The sequence below is a fragment of the Bombina bombina genome, chromosome 2 (assembly GCF_027579735.1).
Source record: "Bombina bombina isolate aBomBom1 chromosome 2, aBomBom1.pri, whole genome shotgun sequence".
Lineage (NCBI taxonomy): Eukaryota > Metazoa > Chordata > Amphibia > Anura > Bombinatoridae > Bombina > Bombina bombina.
Genome location: NC_069500.1, coordinates 1,388,281,737 through 1,388,301,944, shown reverse-complemented (window position 1 = coordinate 1,388,301,944; position 20,208 = coordinate 1,388,281,737). Strand labels below are relative to the sequence as shown.

The window sequence follows — 20,208 nt, the reverse complement described above, 5'->3', positions numbered from 1 at the left end:
AACATACTGTACCATTTTTTATTTTAATTATTTTATTTTGTATCTCTATTTTCAATATTAAATGGACTTGAAACCCAAATAGTTTATTTCATGATTCAGATACAACATACAATGTTAACCCCTTAACGACCAAGGACGTGCCAGGCACGTCCTACAAAGAGTGTTAGTTAATGAGCAAGGACATGCCTGGCACATCCTCTGGGGTTTCAAGCGCTGTTAGCGATCGTGATCGCTTCCAGACTCTTTCAGGGTATTGCAGTGATGCCTCGATATTGAGGCATCCTGCAATACCTTTTACTTCCATAAGGCAGGGAGAGTCCACTACTTCATTCCTTTCTGTTGGGAAATACAACACCTGGCCACCTACACCCCAGCCAAAGGCTTAAATATCTATCCCACTTCCCCTATCCCCTAATCATTCTTTGCCTTTCGTCACTATTGGAGGTGGCAGAGAAGTGTCAGAAGATTTGGATTGTCCTGTATGGGTATGTTCCCTTCGAGAAAGGGCTGGAGTTTTAAGTAATCATGTCAACCTCTCAGTGAGATTATTGATGAAAGAGTCTGGAGATGCAGGGAAAGTTTTTCTGCAAACCCATCCAGACTGTCGCTAACAGCTCCTGAGCAATCAGTGTTGACGAGTTTCACTGCTTGCTGCTACACACTCAAGTCCATGTCAGAAGCGCTGCTGCAAGACTTTCAAACTTGAGAGGCTGTGCCTGTTCCACAGCATGGATCCTGGAGGATAAGACCGTTTTTTATATATACATTTTAAAACACTAAACAGGGTCACAGTGTGGCTCCTTTATACCTCAATAGTATCAAGGGTTAATATCTCCTTCAGGGAGATTATTTGAACAGTTTGGGGATTTATATCTGCTTAATGTGAGAGTTTTTTAGGCTGTGTGTTTTTTGCTTGAAACAAACAGGTTTCACTTTCGTTTTTGAAGTGTTGCGCTGCTCATAATAGCTTGGCGCCCTTTTGCATGGCAGAAGTCCTGTCTTACGTACCACGTGACTGGGTGCAGTCTCTTTCATTTCCTAAGATCCTGCTGCAGACATCACTCCTGAGGAGAGCGTTTTCACTGTTAGCCGTCTGGGTCTAGGAGGTTGTGAGTTCCCCAGCCATTGTGAGTATTAAGTTGCTGTTTTTTAAATAAGTGTTTCATTTTGATTGTCCTTCTGTTGGTATATACAAAGCTATGGAGGACTCTGATACTACATTAGAAGGTTCCGCTCCTTCTGTACTGATTAATAATTCCTGTTTATTTTGTGAGGAGTTTGTGGTTTGCCCGCCTGCTCAATTTTGTTTCATTTGCCTAAACACTGTTTTAAAGTCTAAGGGGAGACATAGAAGGGGAGACATGCTAATACTCTAATTAGCTATTAGCCCTTCTGAGCCGTCTACTTCTCAGGAATCTGGGTCCTGAGAAATTACTTCCCTCTCTACATTACCCGCTCCCCATGCAGTTCCACGCGGTTCAACTAATCCTTCATCTGGAGGGGGCCATTTTCGGCAGACTTTACCGTGCCTTACCTCACTCTAACAAATGCAAGAGAAAGGTTAAACATAGTTCTCCTGACCGAGAGTCATCTAAATATTTGTCGGATTTAGCTACTATATCTTAGCTATCCGAGGATGAGTTCAAGATGGAAACAATACAGTCAATCCTGCCTCTGGTTCAGGAAGGACAGTTTATGACCACTATAGACCTGAAGGATGCATACCTTCACGTCCAGATTCACAGGGAACATTTTCAGTTCCTGAGGTTTGCTTTTCTGGATCAACTTTTCCAGTTCATAGCTCTTCAGTTTGGCCTAGCTACTGCTCCAAGGATATTTACAAAGGTGCTCCAAGGATATTTACAAAGGTTCTGGGGGCTCTTCTAGCCGGAAAAGAGTAATCTTACTCCAAGTACAAGGTTAATTTCCTGGGAACTATAATAGACTCCATATCCATGAGAATATTCCTCACAGATCAGATATGTTGCAAGCTAACTTCTGCATCTCTTGCCCTCCAGGCCTCTTCGAGACCCTCAGTGGCTCAGTGTATGGAGGTAATCAGACTCACGGTGTCCTGCATGGACATCATTTCTTTTGCCAGAATTCATGTCTGACCCTTACAACTATGCATGCTGAGACAATGGAACGTCGACCATTCAGATCTGTCTCAACAGATTGTGCTGGACAGCCTGTCGATACACTCACTCTCCTGGTGGCTCAGATCATTTGTCCCAAGGCATGTGCTTTTTGAGACCGTCCTGGGAGATTGTGACTACGGACGTAAGCCTTTCCGGTTCGGTAGCCGTTTGGGGTGAAAGAAGGCAACAAGGTCTGTGGACTCAGAAGTCCTCCCTTCCGATAAATATTTTGGAACTCCGAGCAATCTTCAATTTCTTGTTGAAGGCTTGGCCCCTTCTGGGTTCGTACCAGTTTATCAGATTCCAATCAGACAATATAACCTCAGATTGAACGCTTAGTCTTAGCCAAAACAGGGTTCTCTGAGAGTGTTATCGACACTCTCTGGTTCAAGCTCGTAAGCCAGTTACTCATCGTATCTACCATAAAGTGTGGAGGACTTACTGGTGTGAAGAGCGTGGCTTTTCCTGGCATAAGGTTAAGTTTGCCAGAATCTTATCTTTCCTCCAGGATGGACTGGAGAAGGGCCTATCTGCTAGTTCCCTGAAGGGACAGATATCGGCCCTGTCGGTGTTACTGCACAAAAGATTGGATATCTTGGAAGGTTCTTTTTTTGTTGGCTATCACTTTGCAATGTGATCCCCCTTATCTGGTTTTTCACGCTAAGGCGGTTTTATGCACTAAACTAGGGTTCCTCCCTAAGGTGGTGTCGAATCGTAACATTACTCAAGAAATTGTTGTTCCTTCCTTGTGTTATAATCCTTCTTCAACGAAGGAACGTTTGCTTCATTATCTAGATGTGGTTCATGCTGTGAAGTTCCATCTTCAGCCTTCTAAGGAATTCAGAATTCCTCTTTGTTTGTCATCTATACAGGGAAGCGTAAGGGTCAGAAGGCTACTACGACTTCTCTTTCTTTCTGAGGACTGTCATCCGCTTAGCTTATGAGACAGCGGGACGACAGCCTCCTGAGAGGATAACCGCTCATTCCACTAGAGCAGTGGCTTCCTCTTGGGCCTTTAAGAACGAGGCCTCTATGGATCAGATTTGTAAGGCGGCTACCTGGTCCTCCTTACACACTTTTTCTAAATTTTACAAGTTTGATGTGTTTGCTTCGGCTGAAGCAGCTTTCGGGAGAAAAGTTTTGCAGGCTGTAGGGCCCTCAGAATAGAGTGCGCCTCCTTTTTCTGTTCCCTCCCGTTATTCATTCAGTGTCCTCTGGAGCTTGGGTATAGTTTTCCCAACAGTAAGGAATGAAGTTATGGACTCTCCCTGCGTTATGGAAGGAAAATATAATTTATGCTTACCAGATAAATTCCTTTCCTTCCTGGCAGGGAGAGTCCACGATGGTTTATAAAATATTTGCTAGTATTGCGCTTGCCAAAAATAGATATCAAACCCTTCTAAAGACATACCTTCCTCCAAAATGTGGGGAAAGTCCACGACCCCACTCGTATTTTTATTTTTTTGGGGCGGCTCCCTTTTTAAATTTCTTCTGGCACCTTTTATACCCTGATGTTTCTCCTACTTTTCCTTGTTCCCTCGGCAGGATTACTGGGGGATAGGGCAAGTGGGAGGGATATTTAAGCCTTTGGCTGTGGTGTCTTTGCCGCCTCCTGGTTCCCAACAGTAAGTAATGAAGTCGTGGACTCTCCCTGCCAGGAAGAAAAGGAATTTATCTAGTAAGCATAAATTATGTTTCTCCTGTTAAGTGTGGTCAGTCCACGGGTCATCATTACTTCTGGGATATTAACTCCTCCCCAACAGGAAATGCAAGAGGATCACCCAGCAGAGCTGCTATATAGCTCCTCCCCTCTACGTCACACCCAGTCATTCTCTTGCACCCAACTAATAGATAGGATGTGTGAGAGGACTGTGGTGATTATACTTAGTTTTATATCTTCAATCAAAAGTTTGTTATTTTAAAACAGCACCGGAGTGTGTTGTTCCTTCTCAGGTAGAATTTGAAGAAGAATCTACCTGAGTTTTTGTATGATTTTAGCCGGCGTAGTTAAGATCATTTTGCTGTTCTCGGCCATCTGAGGGGTGAGGTAAACTTCAGATCAGGGGACAGCGGGCAGGTTCACCTGCAAAGAGGTATGTAGCAGCATATTATTTTCTGAGGAATGGAATTGACTGAGAAAATACTGCCAATACCTATATAATGTAAGTTCAGCCTTAAATGCAGTAGTAGCAACTGGTATCAGGCTGTCATGTATGTATATTTACACTTCAGTATTCTGGGGAATGGCACTTCACTGGGATAATACTGTATGCATAAAACTTTAGCCTAACTTGCAGTGAGAACGACTAGCAGCAGGCTTTCTAATGACACTTCATTTATTTGATGTTAAACGTTTTGCTGGCATGTTAAATCGTTTAATTATCTGAGGTACTGGGTGAAAAATTGTTTTGGGCACTGTTTTTTTCCACTTGGCGGTCATTTTATTTAATTTAAGACAGTTTACTGATCTCCCTCACTGTTGTGTGTGAGGGGGAGGGGCCTATTTTGGCGCTTTTGCTACGCATCAGAAATTCAGTCACAAGTCTGTTTTCTTCCCTGCATGATCCGGATCGTCTCTACAGAGCTCAAGGGTCTTCAAAAATTATTTTGAGGGAGGTAATCACTCACAGCAGACCTGTGAGATTGTGCTTTGACTGTGATAAAAAACGTTTATATTCTGTACATTTTTTCTGCTATTTAAGGGTTAGTTATCCATTGCTAATGGGGGCAATCCTTTGCTAAAATTGTGTTTTTACCGGAAAGAATTTGATTTTATAGTTTCTCCGGTTTATTGTTACTCAACTGTCATAACTTTTTTCTGTGCTTCTTAAAGGCACAGTACGTTTTTCATATTATTTGTAAATTGAGTTGAAAAGTATTTCCAAGTTTGCTAGTTTAATTGCTAGTGTGTTAAACATGTCTGACTCAGAGGAATATCTCTGTGCTATATGTGCTAAAGCCAAAGTGGAGCCCAATAGAAATTTATGTACTAATGGCATTGATGCTACTTTAAATAAAAGTCAATCTGTACAAATTGAACATCATTCACCAAACAACGAGGGGAAAGTTATGCCGACTAACTCGCCTCACGTGTCAGTACCTGCATCTCCCGCTCGGGAGGTGCCTGATATTGTAACGCCGAGTACTTCAGGGCGGCCATTACAAATCACATTACAGGACATGGCTAATGTTATGACTGAAGTTTTGTCTAAATTACCAGAACTTAGAGGTAAGCGTGATCACTCTGGGGTGAGAACAGAGTGCGCTGATAATAATAGGGCCATGTCAGATACTGCGTCACAGTATGCAGAACATGAGGACGGAGAGCTTCAATCTGCAGGTGACGGTTCTGATCCCAATAGAGTGGATTCAGACATTTCTAATTTTAAGTTTAAGCTTGAAAACCTCCGTGTACTGCTAGGGGAGGTATTAGCGGCTCTGAATGATTGTAACACCGTTGCAATCCCAGAGAAATTATGTAGGCTGGATAGATACTATGCGGTACCGGCGAGTACTGATGTATTTCCTATACCTAAGAGGCTTACAGAGATAATTACTAAGGAGTGGGATAGGCCCGGTGTACCCTTCCCCCCCCCCTCCTGTATTTAGAAAAATGTTTCCAATAGACGCCACCACACGGGACTTATGGCAGACGGTCCCTAAGGTGGAGGGAGCGGTTTCTACTCTGGCTAAGCGTACCACTATCCCGGTGGAGGATAGCTGTGCCTTTTCAGATCCAATGGATAAAAAATTAGAGGGTTACCTTAAGAAAATGTTTGTTCAACAAGGTTTTATATTGCAACCCCTTGCATGTAAAGTCCCTGGAAGAGACTCTTGACTCAATAACTATAGATGAGATTTCAAACAAGCTTAAAACACTTAAGCTAGCTAATTCATTTGTTTCAGATGCCGTAGTACATTTAACTAAACTTACGGCTAAGAATTCCGGATTCGCCATTCAGGCACGCAGAGCACTGTGGCTAAAATCCTGGTCAGCTGACGTTACCTCTAAATCTAAATTACTTAACATACCTTTCAAAGGGCAGACCTTATTCGGGCCCGGTTTGAAAGAAATTATCGCTGACATTACAGGAGGTAAAGGCCATGCCCTGCCTCAAGACAGAGCCAAACCTAGGGCTAGACAGTCTAATTTTCGTTCCTTTCGTAATTTCAAGGCAGGAGCAGCATCAACTTCCTCTGCACCAAAACAGGAAGGAGCTGTTGCTCGCTACAGACAAGGCTGGAGACCTAACCAGTCCTGGAACAAGGGCAAGCAGGCCAGAAAACCTGCTGCTGCCCCTAAGACCGCATGAATTGAGGGCCCCCGATCCGGGGACGGATCTAGTGGGGGGCAGACTTTCTCTCTTCGCCCAGGCTTGGGCAAGAGATGTCCAGGATCCCTGGGCGTTAGAGATCATATCTCAGGGATATCTTCTGGACTTCAAATCCTCTCCCCCAAAAGGGAGATTTCATCTGTCAAGGTTGTCAACAAACCAAATAAAGAAAGAGGCGTTTCTACGCTGTGTACAATATCTTTTATTAATGGGAGTGATCCATCCGGTTCCGCGGTCGGAACACGGACAGGGGTTTTACTCAAATCTGTTTGTGGTTCCCAAGAAAGAGGGAACCTTCAGACCAATCTTGGATTTAAAGATCCTAAACAAATTCCTAAGAGTTCCATCGTTCAAAATGGAAACTATTCGGACAAACCTACCCATGATCCAAAAGGGTCAGTACATGACCACAGTGGATTTAAAGGATGCTTACCTTCACATACCGATTCACAAAGATCATTACCGGTATCTAAGGTTTGCCTTCCCAGACAGGCATTACCAGTTTGTAGCTCTTCATTCGGATTGGCTACGGCTCCAAGAATCTTCACAAAGGTTCTGGGTGCTCTTCTGGCGGTACTAAGACCGCGAGGAATTTCGGTAGCTCCGTACCTAGACGACATTCTGATACAAGCTTCAAGCTTTCAAACTGCCAAGTCTCATACAGAGTTAGTACTGGCATTTCTAAGGTCGCATGGGTGGAAGGTGAACGAAAAGAAGAGTTCTCTCTTTCCACTCACAAGAGTTCCCTTCTTGGGGACTCTTATAGATTCTGTAGAAATGAAGATCTACCTAACAAAGCTTCAAAATGCTTGCCGTGTCCTTCATTCCATTCAACACCCGTCAGTGGCTCAATGCATGGAGGTGATCGGCTTAATGGTAGCGGCAATGGACATAGTACCCTTTGCGCGCCTACATCTCAGACCGCTGCAATTGTGCATGCTAAGTCAGTGGAATGGGGATTACTCAGATTTGTCCCCTACTCTGAATCTGGATCAAGAGACCAGAAATTCTCTTCTATGGTGGCTTTCTCGGCCACATCTGTCCAGGGGGATGCCATTCAGCAGGCCAGATTGGACAATTGTAACAACAGACGCCAGCCTACTAGGTTGGGGCGCTGTCTGGAATTCTCTGAAGGCTCAGGGATCATGGACTCAGGAGGAGAGTCTCCTGCCAATAAACATTATGGAATTGAGAGCAGTTCTCAATGCCCTTCTGGCTTGGCCCCAGTTAACAACTCGGGGGTTCATCAGGTTTCAGTCGGACAACATCACGACTGTAGCTTACATCAACCATCAAGGAGGGACAAGAAGCTCCCTAGCGATGATGGAAGTATCAAAGATAATTCGCTGGGCAGAGTCTCACTCTTGCCACCTATCAGCAATCCACATCCCGGGAGTGGAGAACTGGGAAGCGGATTTCCTAAGTCGTCAGACTTTTCATCCGGGGGAGTGGGAACTTCATCCGGAGGTCTTTGCCCAAATACTTCGACGTTGGGGCAAACCAGAGATAGATCTCATGGCGTCTCGACAGAACGCCAAGCTTCCTTGTTACGGGTCCAGATCCAGGGATCCGGGAGCGGTCCTGGTAGATGCTTTGACAGCACCTTGGACCTTCGGGATGGCTTATGTGTTTCCACCCTTCCCGATGCTTCCTCGATTGATTGCCAGGATCAAACAGGAGAGAGCATCGGTGATTCTAATAGCGCCTGCGTGGCCACGCAGGACCTGGTATGCAGATCTAGTGGACATGTCATCCTGTCCACCTTGGTCTCTGCCTCTGAGACAGGACCTTCTGATCCAGGGTCCCTTCAAACATCAAAACCTAATTTCTCTGAAGCTGACTGCCTGGAAATTGAACGCTTGATTTTATCAAAACGTGGATTTTCTGAGTCAGTAATTGATACCTTAATACAGGCTAGGAAGCCTGTTACCAGAAAGATTTACCATAAAATATGGCGTAAATACTTATATTGGTGCGAATCCAAAAGTTACTCATGGAGTAAGGTTAGGATTCCTAGGATTTTGTCTTTTCTACAAGAAGGTTTAGAAAAGGGTTTATCCGCTAGTTCCTTAAAGGGACAGATCTCAGCTCTGTCCATTCTTTTACACAAACGTCTGTCAGAAGTTCCAGGCGTTCAGGCTTTTTGTCAGGCTTTGGCCAGGATTAAGCCTGTGTTTAAAACTGTTGCTCCACCATGGAGTTTAAACTTAGTTCTTATTTAAGCGTCCCTGATCTTAACGAAATTAAGTACCAAAATGACCTTAAACTACAGACTCAACATCAAAATCCACATATATAACACGTCCTTATCAGAAAAGAGACCCATTTAATGCATAGACCTGCTCTCACTCTCATTTTCACCCATCATTACCTTTCTTAGCCTAAGAGTGTTTAATCTTTAAACCCCAAATGTATATCTCAATGACATATCTATGTTTCTTTAATTTTGTATTCGCAAGCAATATTGTTGTTCATCAAGTTGTCTCAATAAAAAAGTTTATAAAAAAAAAAAAAAACTTAGTTCTTAACGTTTTACAGGGTGTTCCGTTTGAACCCCTTCATTCCATTGATATCAAATTGTTATCTTGGAAAGTTCTGTTTTTAATGGCTATTTCCTCGGCTCGAAGAGTCTCTGAGTTTTCTGCCTTACATTGTGATTCTCCTTATCTGATTTTTCATTCAGACAAGGTAGTTCTGCGTACTAAACCTGGGTTCTTACCTAAGGTGGTCACTAACAGGAATATCAATCAAGAGATTGTTGTTCCATCTTTGTGTCCTAATCCTTCTTCAAAGAAGGAACGTCTTCTACACAATCTAGATGTAGTCCGTGCCCTGAAATTTTATTTACAGGCAACTAAAGATTTTCGACAAACGTCTTCCCTGTTTGTCGTTTATTCTGGTCAGAGGAGAGGTCAAAAAGCTTCTGCTACCTCTCTCTTTTTGGCTTCGTAGCATAATACGTTTAGCTTATGAGACTGCTGGACAGCAGCCTCCTGAAAGAATTACAGCTCATTCTACTAGAGCTGTGGCTTCCACTTGGGCCTTTAAGAATGAGGCCTCTGTTGAACAGATTTGCAAGGCTGCAACTTGGTCTTCTCTTCATACTTTTTCCAAATTTTACAAATTTGACACTTTTGCTTCTTCGGAGGCTGTTTTTGGGAGAAAGGTTCTTCAGGCAGTGGTTCCTTCCGTATAAAGGTCCTGCCTGTCCCTCCCGTCATCCGTGTACTTTAGCTTTGGTATTGGTATCCCAGAAGTAATGATGACCCGTGGACTGACCACACTTAACAGGAGAAAACATAATTTATGCTTACCTGATAAATTCCTTTCTCCTGTAGTGTGGTCAGTCCACGGCCCGCCTTGTTTTTTATGGCAGGTCTAAATTTTTTAATTATACTCCAGTCACCACTGCACCCTTTAGCTTCTCCTTTCTCGTTGGTTCTCGGTCGAATGACTGGGTGTGACGTAGAGGGGAGGAGCTATATAGCAGCTCTGCTGGGTGATCCTCTTGCATTTCCTGTTGGGGAGGAGTTAATATCCCAGAAGTAATGATGACCCGTGGACTGACCACACTACAGGAGAAAGGAATTTATCAGGTAAGCATAAATTATGTTTTTTCTCTTGTTAAGTGTAGTCAGTCCACGGGTCATCCATTAATTATGGAATATATCTCTTCCTAACAGGAAGCTGCAAGAGGATCACCCAAGCAGAGCTGCTATATAGCTCCTCCCCTCACATGTCATATTCAGTCATTCTCTTGCAGCCTAACTAAAGATAGGTCGCTGTGAGAGGTCTGTGGTGTTTTTTAACTTATTTATTTTTTTGTTTATTTCTACAATCAAAAGTTTGTTATTTTAAATGGCACCGGAGTGTGCTGTTTATTCTCAGGCAGCATTAGAAGAAGAATCTGCCTGCGTTTTCTATGATCTTAGCAGACGTAACTAAGATCCACTGGCTGTTCTCATCTGAGGAGTGAGGTAACTTCAGAGAAGGGGAATAGCATGCAGGGCCCCCCTGCAAATGAGGTATGTGCAGTAATTATTTTTCTGAGGAATGGAATTGACTGAGAAAATACTGCTGATACCAATGTAAAGTAAGTTCAGCCTTAAATGCAGTGATAGCGACTGGTATTAGGCTGATGAGTGTGTGTACACTGAATGTATTTTTCTAAGGAATGGAATTGACTCTGAAAATACTGTTAATACTGAAATAATGTATGAGCCTTAACTGCAGTAAAAGCGACTGATAGCAGGCTTATTAATAACAATTCATAACTTTTCAAATGTATGTTTAAAACGTTTACTGGCATGTTAATCGTTTTTTGTGAGGTACTTGGTGATAAAACTTATTGGGGCATGATTTTTACCACATGGCCATCTTTGTTTTCTGCATAGAAACAGTTTTCTGAGCTTCCCCACTGTTGTAATATGAGTGGGAGGGGCCTATTTTAGCACTTTTTTGCGCAGTAAAAATTCAGTCACAATCTGTCTACTTCAACCTCCATGATCCAGATCGTCTCTAGAGAGCTCAGGGGTCTTCAAAATTCATTTTGAGGGAGGTAATCAGTCACAGCAGACCTGTGACAGTGTGTTTTGACTGTGAGAAAAACGTTAATTATTAAATTGTTATCCGTTTTTGGGTATTAAGGGGTTAATCATCCATTTGCTGGTGGGTGCAATCCTTTGCTAACTTAATACATTTACTGTGAAAAATTGGTTGCTATAACTATTTTGGTTCATTGTTATTTCAACTGTGACATCTTTTTGTGCTTCTTAAAGGCACAGTAGCGTTTTTTATATTGCTTGTAAATTTATTTAGAAAAGTATTTCCAAGCTTGCTAGTCTCATTGCTAGTCTGTTTAAACATGTCTGACACAGATGAATCTCTTTGTTCACTATGTTTAAAGGCCAATGTGGAGCCCAATAGAAATTTGTGTACTAATTGCATTGATGCTACTTTAAATAAAAGTCAATCTTTACATGTAAAGAAATTATCACCAGACAACGAGGGGGAAGTTATGCCGACTAACTCTCCTCACGTGTCAGTACCTTCGCCTCCTGCTCAGGAGGTGCGTGATTTTGTGGCGCCAAGTACATCAGGGAGGCCCTTACAAATCACTTTGCAAGACATGGCTACTGTTATGACAGAAGTATTATCTAAATTGCCAGAATTAAGAGGCAAGCGCGATAGCTCTGGGTTAAGGACAGAGCGCGCGGATGAGGTGAGAGCCATGTCAGATACTGCGTCACAGTTTGCAGAACGTGAAGACGGAGAGCTTCATTCTGTGGGTGACGGATCTGATCAAGGGAGACTGGATTCAGAGATTTCTAATTTTAAATTTAAGCTTGAGAACCTCCGCATATTGCTAGGGGAGGTATTAGCGGCTCTGAATGATTGTAACAAGGTTGCAATTCCAGAAAAATTATGTAGGTTGGATAGATACTATGCGGTACCGGTGTGTACTGACGTGTTTCCTATACCTAAAAGGCTTACAGAGATTATTAGCAAGGAGTGGGATAGACCTGGTGTGCCTTTTTCCCCTCCTCCCATATTTAGGAAAATGTTTCCTATAGACGCCACCACACGAGACTTATGGCAGACGGTCCCTAAGGTGGAGGGAGCAGTTTCTACTTTAGCTAAGCGTACCACTATCCTGGTGGAGGATAGTTGTGCTTTTTCAGATCCAATGGATAAGAAATTAGAGGGTTACCTTAAGAAAATGTTTGTTCAACAAGGTTTTATCTTACAGCCCCTTGCATGCAATGCGCCTGTCACTGCTGCGGCGGCATTCTGGTTTGAGTCTCTGGAAGAGGCCATTCGCACAGCTCCATTGGATGAAATTATGAACAAGCTTAAAGCACTTAAGCTAGCTAACGCATTTGTTTCTGATGCCGTCGTACATTTAACCAAACTTACGGCTAAGAACTCCAGATTCGCCATCCAAGCGCGCAGAGCGCTATGGCTTAAATCCTGGTCAGCTGACGTGACTTCTAAATCTAAATTGCTTAATATTCCTTTCAAAGGGCAGACCTTATTCGGGCCCGGCTTGAAAGAAATTATAGCTGACATTACGGGAGGTAAGGGCCATGCTCTACCTCAGGACAGGGCCAAATCAAAGGCCAAACAGTCTAATTTTCGTGCCTTTCGTAACTTCAAGGCAGGAGCAGCATCAACTTCCTCCGCTCCAAAACAGGAAGGAGCTGTTGCTCGTTACAGGCAGGGCTGGAAAGTTAACCAGTCCTGGAACAAGGGCAAGCAGGCCAAGAAACCTGCTGATGCCCCCAAGACAGCATGAAGAGAGGGCCCCCTATCCGGAAACGGATCTAGTGGGGGGCAGACTTTCTCTCTTTGCCCAGGCTTGGGCAAGAGATGTCCAGGATCCCTGGGCGTTGGAGATCATATCTCAGGGATATCTCATGGACTTCAAAACTTCTCCTCCACTAGGGAGATTTCATCTTTCAAGGTTATCAGCAAACCAAATAAAGAAAGAGGCGTTTCTACGCTGTGTACAAGACCTCTTACTAATGAGGGTGATCCACCCAGTTCCGCGGACGGAACACGGGCAGGGATTCTATTCAAATCTATTTGTGGTTCCCAAGAAAGAGGGAACCTTCAGACCAATCTTGGACTTAAAAATCCTAAACAAATTTCTAAGAGTTCCATCATTCAAAATGGAAACTATTCGAACCATCCTTCCCATGATCCAAGAGGGTCAGTACATGACCACAGTGGACTTAAAGGATGCCTACCTTCACATACCGATTCACAAGGATCATTATCGGTACCTAAGATTTGCTTTCCTAGACAGGCATTACCAGTTTGTAGCTCTTCCCTTCGGATTAGCTACGGCTCCAAGAATCTTTACAAAAGTTCTGGGCTCACTTCTGGCGGTACTAAGACCGCGAGGCATAGCGGTGACTCCGTACCTAGACGACATTCTGATACAAGCGTCAAGTTTTCAAACTGCCAAGTCTCATACAGAGATAGTTCTGGCATTTCTGAGGTCGCATGGGTGGAAGGTGAACGTGGAAAAGAGTTCTCTATTACCACTTACAAGAGTTCCCTTTCTAGGGACTCTTATAGATTCTGTAGAGATGAAAATTTACCTGACAGAGGCCAGGTTATTAAAACTTCTAAATGCTTGCCGTGTCCTTCATTCCATTCCACACCCGTCAGTAGCTCAGTGCATGGAAGTAATCGGCTTAATGGTAGCGGCAATGGACATAGTACCATTTGCGCGCCTGCATCTCAGACCGCTGCAATTGTGCATGCTAAGTCAGTGGAACGGGGATTACTCAGATTTGTCCCCCCTACTAAATCTGGATCAAGAGACCAGAGATTCTCTTCTATGGTGGCTTTCTCGGCCACATCTGTCCAAGGGGATGACCTTTCGCAGGCCAGATTGGACGATTGTAACAACAGACGCCAGCCTTCTAGGCTGGGGCGCAGTCTGGAACTCCCTGAAAGCTCAGGGATTATGGACTCAGGAGGAGAAACTCCTCCCAATAAATATTCTGGAATTAAGAGCAATATTCAATGCTCTCCTAGCTTGGCCTCAGTTAGCAACTCTGAGGTTCATCAGATTTCAGTCGGACAACATCACGACTGTGGCTTACATCAACCATCAAGGGGGAACCAGAAGTTCCCTAGCGATGTTGGAAGTCTCAAAGATAATTCGCTGGGCAGAGTCTCACTCTTGCCACCTGTCAGCGATTTACATCCCAGGCGTGGAGAACTGGGAGGCGGATTTTCTAAGTCGCCAGACTTTTCATCCGGGGGAGTGGGAACTTCATCCGGAGGTCTTTGCTCAACTGATTCATCGTTGGGGCAAACCAGATCTGGATCTCATGGCGTCTCGTCAGAACGCCAAGCTTCCTTGTTACGGATCCAGGTCCAGGGACCCGGGAGCGGTGCTGATAGATGCTCTGACAGCCCCTTGGGTCTTCAACATGGCTTATGTGTTTCCACCATTCCCGATGCTTCCTCGTTTGATTGCCAAGATCAAACAGGAGAGAGCTTCGGTGATTCTGATAGCGCCTGCGTGGCCACGCAGGACCTGGTTTGCAGACCTAGTGGACATGTCGTCCTGTCCACCGTGGTCTCTGCCTCTGAGACAGGACCTTCTAATTCAGGGTCCTTTCAACCATCCAAATCTAATTTCTCTGAGGCTGACTGCATGGAGATTGAACGCTTGATTCTATCAAAGCGTGGCTTCTCGGAGTCGGTTATTGATACCTTAATACAGGCTAGGAAGCCTGTTACCAGAAAAATTTACCATAAGATATGGCGTAAATATTTATATTGGTGCGAATCCAAGAGTTACTCATGGAGTAAGGTTAGGATTCCTAGGATATTGTCTTTTCTACAAGAGGGTTTAGAAAAGGGCTTATCTGCTAGTTCGTTAAAGGGACAGATTTCTGCTCTGTCTATTCTTCTACACAAACGTTTGGCTGAAGTTTCAGACGTTCAGGCTTTTTGTCAGGCTTTAACTAGGATTAAGCCTGTGTTTAAGACTGTTGCTCCGCCGTGGAGCTTAAACTTAGTTCTTAATGTTCTTCAAGGCGTTCCATTTGAACCCCTTCATTCCATTGATATCAAGCTGTTATCCTGGAAGGTTTTGTTTTTGATGGCTATTTCCTCGGTTCGAAGAGTCTCTGAGTTATCTGCCTTACATTGTGATTCTCCTTATCTGATTTTTCATTCAGACAAGGTAGTTCTGCGTACTAAACCTGGGTTCTTACCTAAGGTAGTTACTAACAGGAATATCAATCAAGAGATTGTTGTTCCATCACTGTGTCCTAACCCTTCTTCAAAGAAGGAACGACTTTTGCATAATCTGGACGTAGTCCGTGCCCTGGAGTTTTATTTGCAGGCAACTAAAGATTTTCGTCAAACTTCTTCCCTGTTTGTCGTTTACTCTGGACAGAGAAGATGTCAAAAGGCTTTGGCTACCTCTCTCTCTTTTTGGCTTCGTAGCATAATACGTTTAGCCTATGAGACTGCTGGACAGCAGCCTCCTGAAAGGATTACAGCTCATTCTACTAGAGCTGTGGCTTCCACCTGGGCCTTTAAAAATGAGGCCTCTGTTGAACAGATTTGCAAGGCTGCGACTTGGTCTTCGCTTCACACCTTTTTCAAAATTTTAAAAATTTGACACTTTTGCTTCTTCGGAGGCTATTTTTGGGAGAAAGGTACTTCAGGCAGTGGTTCCTTCTGTTTAATGTTCCTGCCTTGTCCCTCCCTTCATCCGTGTACTTTAGCTTTGGTATTGGTATTCCATAAGTAATGGATGACCCGTGGACTGACTACACTTAACAAGAGAAAACATAATTTATGCTTACCTGATAAATTTATTTCTCTTGTAGTGTAGTGAGTCCACGGCCCGCCCTGTCTTTAAGGCAGATCTAAATTTTAATTAAACTCCAGTCACCACTGCACCCTATGGTTTCTCCTTTCTCGTCTGCTTTGGTCGAATGACTGAATATGACATGTGAGGGGAGGAGCTATATAGCAGCTCTGCTTGGGTGATCCTCTTGCAGCTTCCTGTTAGGAAGAGATATATTCCATAAGTAATGGATGACCCGTGGACTGACTACACTACAAGAGAAATAAATTTATCAGGTAAGCATAAATTATGTTTTTTTAGCCTCTGATGCAGAGAGAACCTATCTGCATCGGCCAGCGTTGGAGCCAATCATTGGTGGGTGGGAGCCGTAGCAGAGAGTCGGTTGGGCGGCCCATCTTTGGAGGGACTTCCGGATCATTTAACAGTGAGCGTGTGTGCGCGGGGGTGCGTTAGGTTCAGAGAAGGAGGGAGAGTGAAATAAATGTTGGGAGAGGGAAATACATTTTCGTAAAGGAATCTGGGAGGGGGTGGAGTAGCGGCACTACAGATTTTTTTTTTTTTAAATATATAAAAAAAAGAAGCATTTTTTTTTTTTTTAGCAAACTGGGTACTGGCAAACAGCTGCCAGTGCCCAAGATGGCAGCAAATAGGTAGAGGGGGGACGGTTAGAGAGCTGTATAAGGGGGATCAGTGAGGTTGGGGGCTAAGGGGGGATCCATCACTGCAGAATAAATATAAAATAAGAAAAAAATAAAAATGCCTTTTATTTTAGTACTGGCAGACTTTCTTCCAGTACTTAAGATGGCGGTGACAATTGTGAGGTGGGGGAGAGAAGAGAGCTGTTTGAGGGGGGTCAGGGAGGGATCAGGGGGTGGGATGTGTCGGGTGGGAGGCTGATCTCTACACTAAAGCTAAAATTAACCCTACAAGCTACCTAATTAACCCCTTAACTGCTGCGCATAATACAAGTGTGGTGCGCAGCGGCAATTAGCGGCCTTCTAATTACTAAAAAGCAATGCCAAAGCCAAATATGTCTGCTATTTCTTAGAGGGACACTGAACCCAAATTTTTTCTTTTGTAATTCAGAAAGAGCATGCAATTTTAAGTAACTTTCTAATTTACTTCTATTATCAATTTTTCTTCGTTCTCTTGCTATCATTATTTGAAAAAGAAGGCATCTAAGCTTTTTTTTGGTTTTAGTACTCTGGACAGCACTTTTTTATTGGTGGATGAATTTATCCACCAATCAGCAAGGACAACCCAGGTTGTTCACCAAAAATGGGCCGGCATCTAAACTTACATTCTTGCATTTCAAATAAAGATACCAAGAGAATGAAGAAAATTTGATAATAGGAGTAAATTAGAAAGTTACTTAAAATTTCATGCTCAATCTGAATCACGAAAGAAAAATTTTGGGTACAGTGTCCCTTTAACAAAGGAGATCCCAGAGAAGCATTTACAACCATTTGTGCCATAATTGCACAAGCTGTTTGTAAATAATTTTAGTGAGAAACCTAAAATTGTGAAAAAGTTAACTGTTTTTTTTTTTTATTTGATCGCATTTGGCTGTGAAATGACGGCATGAAATATACCAAAATGGACCTAGATCAATACTTTGGGTTGTCTACTAAATAAAAATATATACATGTGGAGGGTTATTGAGGGATTCCTGACAGATATTAGTGTTCCAATGTAACTATCGCTAATTTTGAATAAAAATGGTTTGGAAATAGCAAAGTGCTACTTGTACTTATTGCCCTATAACTTGCAAAAAAAGCAAAGAACCTGTAAACATTGGGTATTTCTAAACTCAGGACAAAATTTAGAAAATATTTAGCATGGGTGTTTTTTGATTGTTTTTTTTTTGTTGGTTGTAGATGTCTAACATATTTTGGGGGTCAAAGTTAGAAAAAGTGTGTTTTTCTTTTTCAGTATATTATAAGATATGATGAAAATAATGGTATTTTAGAAAGTCCATTTAATGGCGAGAAAAACTGTATATAATATGTCATAGAAATATGAGTTACAAAGTCTGTAACAAAAAAAAGAGTGCTCTACCCCTACAATTATATAGGGAAAATTCTCACTGAATAATACAGAAACGAGTTTTTAACCATTCATACTTTATCTTTATTGGTTTAACTATTCAATCATACACATTTAAAAACTCAAACTCTCTAGATATTAATATTTAGCATAGGTGGTGTGTGTCAACCCCTCTGAGGAAACGTGAGCGAAACACGTGTCAGGAGTCTGGCTTCAGAGAGTTCATACTCTCGTTTTCTAACTGCTTACTCCCTATGATAATTGTTGATTGCAATAATGTTTGCCAATAGCTTGTAAATGTGTGTTATATTCTGAGATCAGACGTTATGCTATGATAGTGAAACAAGTTAGTTAGACGTTAATCTAGCCCCTGCTATAGAAGGGGCTTAAGCAGACAGGATCTATTGCACTGAACAGCTGTGCTAAAGTTAACTGTGCAAGCAAGGACTTTATAATTACAGATAGAGTATTAGCTAGATAGCTTTAATCTCACAATCTGACATCCCACATATTAACAGGTCCTCTTGTTACAACATTATTTCTGAATCTATTAATAGCCGGCTATAAAAGATACTGTTTGTATTTAACTGCTTGATATTATACAAACCAAGTACATTGTTTCACATATAGATACATGATTCCCAGAGGTTTTATTCACACACCTATGCTATATATGGATATCTAGAGAGTTTAAGCAGACAGAATCTATTACACTGAACAACTGTGCTAAAGTTAACTGTGCAAGCAAGGACTTGATAATTACAGATTGAGTATTAGCTAGATAGCTTTAATCTCATAATCTGACATCCCACATATTAACAAGTCCTCTTGTTACAGCGTTATTTCTGAATTTATTAATAAAACGGCTAAAAAAGATATTGTTTGTATCTGACTGCTTGATATTATACAAACCAATTACAATGTTTTACATTTAGATACATGATTCTCAGAGGTATTATTCACATACCAATGCTAAAACAGAATTTATGCTACCTGATAAATTACTTTCTCCAACGGTGTGTCCGGTCCACGGCGTCATCCTTACTTGTGGGATATTCTCTTCCCCAACAGGAAATGGCAAAGAGTCCCAGCAAAGCTGGTCACATGATCCCTCCTAGGCTCCGCCCACCCCAGTCATTCGACCGACGGACAGGAGGAAATATATATAGGAGAAACCATATGATACCGTGGTGACTGTAGTTAGAGAAAATAATTCATCAGACATGATTAAAAAAACCAGGGCGGGCCGTGGACCGGACACACCGTTGGAGAAAGTAATTTATCAGGTAAGCATAAATTCTGTTTTCTCCAACATTGGTGTGTCCGGTCCACGGCGTCATCCTTACTTGTGGGAACCAATACCAAAGCTTTAGGACACGGATGAAGGGAGGGAGCAAATCAGGTCACCTAAATGGAAGGCACCACAGCTTGCAAAACCTTTCTCCCAAAAATAGCCTCCGAAGAAGCAAAAGTATCAAATTTGTAAAATTTGGCAAAAGTGTGCAGTGAAGACCAAGTCGCTGCCTTACATATCTGGTCAACAGAAGCCTCGTTCTTAAAAGGCCCATGTGGAAGCCACAGCCCTAGTGGAGTGAGCTGTGATTCTTTCGGGAGGCTGCCGTCCGGCTGTCTCATAAGCCAATCGGATAATGCTTTTAAGCCAAAAGGAAAGAGAGGTAGAAGTCGCTTTTTGACCTCTCCTTTTACCAGAATAAACAACAAACAAGGAAGATGTTTGTCTGAAATCTTTAGTAGCCTCTAAATAGAATTTTAGAGCACGGACTACGTCCAAATTGTGTAACAAACGTTCCTTCTTTGAAACTGGATTCGGACACAAAGAAGGTACAACTATCTCCTGGTTAATATTCTTGTTAGAAACAACTTTCGGAAGAAAACCAGGCTTAGTACGCAAAACCACCTTATCTGCATGGAACACTAGATAGGGCGGAGAACACTGCAGAGCAGATAACTCTGAAACTCTTCTAGCAGAAGAAATTGCAACTAAAAACAAAACTTTCCAAGATAGTAACTTAATATCTATGGAATGTAAACGTTCAAACGGAACCCCTTGAAGAATTGAAAGAACTAGATTTAGACTCCAGGGAGGAGTCAAAGGTCTGTAAACAGGCTTGATCCTAACCAGAGCCTGAACAAATGCTTGAACATCTGGCACGGCTGCCAGTCTTTTGTGTAGTAAGACAGATAAAGCAGAGATCTGTCCTTTTAGAGAACTTGCAGATAATCCTTTCTCCAAACCTTCTTGTAGAAAGGATAGAATCTTAGGAATTTTTATCTTGTTCCATGGGAATCCTTTGGATTCACACCAACAGATATATTTTTTTTC

The 20,208-nt window shown here is 42.6% G+C and overlaps 1 protein-coding gene across 1 annotated transcript in view; it reads left to right on the top strand.

Moving 5' to 3' along the window:
- DNAAF9 (dynein axonemal assembly factor 9) overlaps nucleotides 1–20,208 on the top strand; it is a 643,469-nt gene that overhangs the window by 522,813 nt on the left and 100,448 nt on the right. The window lies entirely within an intron of this gene.